This window comes from Sinocyclocheilus rhinocerous, unplaced genomic scaffold, assembly GCF_001515625.1.
Source record: "Sinocyclocheilus rhinocerous isolate Xijiao unplaced genomic scaffold, SAMN03320098_v1.1 scaffold975, whole genome shotgun sequence".
NCBI classification, from domain to species: Eukaryota; Metazoa; Chordata; class Actinopteri; order Cypriniformes; family Cyprinidae; genus Sinocyclocheilus; species Sinocyclocheilus rhinocerous.
In genome coordinates this window covers 1,873,495-1,878,813 of record NW_015628726.1, presented here as the reverse complement: position 1 = coordinate 1,878,813, position 5,319 = coordinate 1,873,495, and the positions used below count along the sequence as shown (strand labels likewise).

Here is a 5,319-nt window from a genome sequence, read left to right as displayed (position 1 = left end):
TAAATCGCATGTGATTGTCATGCGCATCTCGTCAGTAAAGCCGGTTCTGTGAACAGTAAATCTCCATCACGTGCTTTCAGATGGAGCGGCATTTAATACACAGAGCCATAGATCACTGCTATATCGTGTTCATAATCACAGATGAGTCGCATTCGATTATGAACGCGATATTATTCGATTAACAAATATGTCAAATTAAATTTAAAAATTTACATTTTGAAAAAAAAAAACATTTCAATGAAAAAAAGTAATCAATTTATTAAGATTTCAAATATTTTGCCTAGGTCTCAGACATTTCTACCCCAAACACACATGTATTTACACAATATAATTAAAATTGTACCTCAATATCAAACCTTATTTGACTGTCTCTCATCCAATCAGATATTTTTATGCAAATTATGTAGATGCAGACTGCAATCTGATGCACAGCTAAATCACCTGCAACATTCATCCTAACTGAAAATACTCCGATAGTACTGAATCCTTTTCACATTCCTGGGTTTTCCAGAATTCATCATAGTTGGGTAAGCGTCTATAGTGGTGAACAGAGACAACATGAAATATATATTTTTGTGTTCCCATTTGCTCAAATAGCAGTATAGTATATATATATGTAATGCCATGTCAGCATCAAAGGCTATTTTAGCTCAAATAGCAAAAGAAAAACTAGTATTTTCACAACTTTCAAAAAGAGTAAAAAATAGAGAGAGATTGATAATGGCAATCAGAAGACAGAATTATGTCAAATTTACTGTCACTACCACAGCCGCTCTATTAGGGACACCCTCCCAGCAGTTAACTTTTTTTTGTGTAATTTAATGCAAAGATTATATAATACAAAGTATAGCGTTACAAATTCACATATAAAAAAAAAACAAAAAAAACAGATTTTACAATGCTGATTACCGTCATCTCAGCCAGTGAAAAGAGTCCAATGACATTTAGCTTCACTCATAAATAACGCTGGTTTGTTTATTGACAGGTGCCACAGAAGAGCTCTTTCTCAACAATAGTCTACAACAGTGTTTCCCAACCGGGGTGCCGCGGCATTTCTGATGTCGCCAATAATTAGAGATGCACCGAAATTTCGACTGCCGAAAATTAGTTCACCGCTCAGGATTCACTTTCACGTGGTGTGACGCTCTGCGTATTATCCCGCTCTATGCGTGTGCGCTCCGCTCAGTCGCTCCACTCGTATACCGTTCATACGAATCGGAACAGCAAAGTCCACTCAAAAATTGAGCCGACAGGAAACATCGATGCAGTACAGTATTGTTTCTGTCTGCAATAACCCTACTGTGTTGTAACATGGTGTGGTATATGGGCAACTCTGGTAACGCTGCCCTCTCATTCATTGATCTGCTACCGCTTTGTTATGCTCACGTGTTCTGATAATAATAGCTTTCTAGGACTAAACATTATTTGGATAATTGGTAAAAAAAAAAATTTTTTTTAAAAAAGTTAAATATCTTAACCCTACTGTTAGACCTACCTGAAAAACTAAAAAGCAATTTATTGGCCTGTCGTTATTTTTTTATTTGTGCTATCATTATACATTTTTGTATTTGTTCTTATTTTATCACTGACTGCTTACTTGTCATTTTTTATTCAATTCAAAGTTTGAAATCAAGCTATCTCGTGCTACTGCACCAAAATTACCCCACTGTAAAATAAAAAAAACACTGAGTGAGCAAAAATTTGTGAGATAGCTAGTTATAATGGTAATTAAATAATGTTTACACATGTATAAAAGCCTACATTAAAATCTGTCATATAAATTGGTCTCTTCATTAGAAATTAGCCTACTGATTGCCACCATTGATGGACAAATTCTTTTAATAATATTAAAAATATCTGTATGACATTATATTCTGCAGTTCTTCCCTGTTGTACCGAATATCTATACTTTTCAAATTATCATATCGAAGTTAGAAATTCAAATATTGTGACAAAATTAATTTTGTACACACCAAAATCCCCAAGTTAAATCAACTCTGCTCAGAGTACATATTGTCCCAATCTACAGAGTGTTAAAGTAACACGGAAGCAGAGTTAAAGTTAATGGGACAATTAAGCGATTAATTAAGTAATGATTGAGCATTAGTAAAGAAAACCCACTGTTAACAATGTTGAAGATGAACAACTACTGCTCAGGCCTATCTCACAATGTTTACATATGAATAAAAGCCTACATTAAAATCTGTCATATAAATTGGTCTCTTCACTAGAAATTAGCCATTGATGGACAAAATGTTTTAATAATATTAAAAATATCTGTATGACATTATATTCTGCAGTTCTTCCCTGTTGTACCGAATATCTATACTTTTCAAATTATCATATTGAACTTAGAAATTCAAATATTGTGACAAAATTTATTTTGTAGGGTGCCACAAGTTTGTTAAATTTCCAAAGGGTGCCGCGACTAAAAAAAGGTTGGGAAACACTGGTCTACAACATGATGTGAAAGCAAGCAGTGTGGTCTCAGATGACCCCACAGACCTGTCGTCTAACTGGAGAACAAAAACAGGTAGGTGGGCATAATGCTTTGTGAACCGCTCATTTACCAATGTCTCTACATCTTACACATGGTGGAAAAATGATGCTAACCTTTTCTAGACAGACAAAAATGACTAACCGAAAGAATGCATGCTTGCAACCTCAAAGCAGAAGACTGAGGCACGAAGATCTCAAATATGTGGGCATCCTTTTCAAGTGGCAGTACAAAGGGGCATAAATCATTTCCACAAGCATTCAGCCTCTTGAAACACCATTCAATTTTTATTTAATTCCTCATAGCTTTATCCATACAAAATACCGAGGGAAGGAGCGAGCGTCTCCCACCAGTTCACTTGAGGTAAAACAGTAATGACTTATGATTTAAAACTGATTCTCAAGGTAAAAGGGCTCTGACTCGTCTGTGGAAATATGAAATGACAGATTGCCATGATTGGACATCCGGTGCACTCAATCAGGTTTTTTGCCCCACATCAAGCCTTTACACGCATCACTTAATGTTCACTACTTCAACACCAAAACCCTTTTACAGTGAGGTGAACATCTTTTGGTTTCATTCCATACCTGTTTCTCCATCTCCTCCTGTATTTTCGATTTCCTCGAACAAACCAAACTGTAATGCATTCTTCAACACCAAAACCCTTTTACAGTGAGGTGAACATCTTTTGGTTTCATTCCATACCTGTTTTCCATCTCCTCCTGTATTTTCGATTTCCTCGAACAAACCAAACTGTAATGCATCCTATTTATACATTAAGAGAGGTGAATACTTGACAGTTATCGTCTGATATGCTATTATAGCAAAATATAACCATAATATTATTGAATCAAAATGAACCTTTACATATCAGTCATGCAATTCCATAATTTTATGAGGTTATATCTGCCGCTCTAAGACATTCACACATCATTCTACAACTGAAGTAACTTACAGCTTTAAGTATGTAATTTCTTTGATTATAAAATATTTAACAAATGGCAGACAGAGTTGCCACAAATGGTATGATGAATGTACAGCACAAATTATTTGTTATAGCTTTAAATAAAACTGTAAATAAATAAGCCAAAGAAGTGGAAAAATACACAGTGAGTTTGTGTTTTGTACTCTACAAACCCTCCATACGTAACAGTACTGAAGTTTTGAGTTATTAATCATCTCTGTTTTTCTCTGAAGAACCACCGTCCAGTGTACAAACACATCATTAATATGCAAATCATATGCAATGTTTTCCTGCACTGAGGACTGATGCAACAGAAATAATGCCTCTTTAAAGGTGACATTTGTAATCTGTGCCACTTGCAAATATAACAACTGTTTTCAAGTAGGTTGGTCTGCCCTGGATGACGGTCATTATTTTAGAATAATTTGATCACTGAATGCCACAAATGCCCAATCAGAATCAAGCCTTACAGAGATTTGTGCAATATTTTTAAATGATTAATTTTTAATATTAATTTACATTGTATGTATTTATATTTACATGATGCTCTGTTGAAAATAACTATGTTTTGGGTCCCAAAGATTCAATAATATAGATGTAAAAATAAGCATTATATATAAATTATATAATTATTACAAATATAATTTATTGATACAGTATAATTTATTAAAAAACAATTATAAATGCATCAATGCAATACACTTTATATCTAAAAAAATATATAATTTCTCTTTTTTTCTTACACAATTTATCAAAAAATATATAATTTCATCTGACCTACCCAAAGCTAATTTCATTTGGTTATTGAATTTTGTTTATAAATCACATCAAATTATTAAGTCAAGTAATGTTTTTACCTATATTTTTTGTTTCTCAGTCCACAAACAGGAAATGTGTTCATTGCATGTGTTTGTGGTTTTATAAAAAGCACATCACCTTTTAAACTGAGGGCATGGCACCTCCCAGGTACGAATTACCCAAAATAATACTCAGCCTATGATTCATGCACCGAAAGAGAACAGGAACTGCTGCAGAGAATACCTGTGCACGACAAGGGAGTCAATCCTTCTGACAGACGGTTATTCTGTTCTTTTTTTTTTCTTCTTTTCCTGAGGAACAACACGCTTTTAATCTGTTCTGTCAGTGACCTTGCAAGACAAACACAAAAAGCACACCAACAATCCAACAAGCATGCTCCTTGGTAAAAACAAACACACATATACACACACACACAGATATAGAGATGGGGCTGACGCACTGCCGAGCGCGAGCATCTGTGTTCTGTTGACGGAGAGCTGGAAATAGTGGTGGAGCAGAGAGGGACATGGAAAGAAAGGGTGATGAAAGATCAGACCGTTCCTCCGCAGTGGCAAAAATGAAAGCCAACAAACGGCGGCAGATTTATCCATCTCCAGATCACCTCATGTGTTAACCTGACTTCACCCCACATGCACAGGGAGGGGAAGTTAAGACTCCAGAGAGGACGTGGGATGAGAGCCAAGGAAACTGCAATGTCAGGTCTGCAGAGATTCCAGGAAGGGCTAAAACTTGAATTAAATAGCTTATTACGGAAGAAAATATAAGCACCAGAGTCTTTAATTTACCTGTCAAAGGGGTCTTCAGTAAACGAGTTCTTCACCCTCTTATTCACACGTCTCAATTCAATCAGCTGCTCCTAAAAAAAAGCAATGAAGGGAACATCAGCTGGAGCACTGACTAAAATGACTCAAAATTTAATGATTTTGAAATGATTTCTCATAGATTGATTATAGTGTGCAGAGGTCCAAGTGTGATGAGATACAAATGATAACCAAAGCTAAGCTCATTATTGTCACATTACAATGTAAATTGAAATTGA

The 5,319-nt window shown here is 35.1% G+C and overlaps 1 protein-coding gene across 1 annotated transcript in view; it reads right to left on the bottom strand.

Moving 5' to 3' along the window:
• Window positions 1-5,079, bottom strand: part of LOC107738414 (tetraspanin-9-like) — a 124,003-nt gene extending 118,924 nt beyond the window's left edge. The window contains exon 1 of the mRNA XM_016550184.1: window positions 5,066-5,079. The gene's annotated coding sequence lies outside the window, so the exon portion shown is untranslated. The remainder of the gene's footprint in view (window positions 1-5,065) is intronic.
• Window positions 5,080-5,319: the final 240 nt, after the last annotated feature.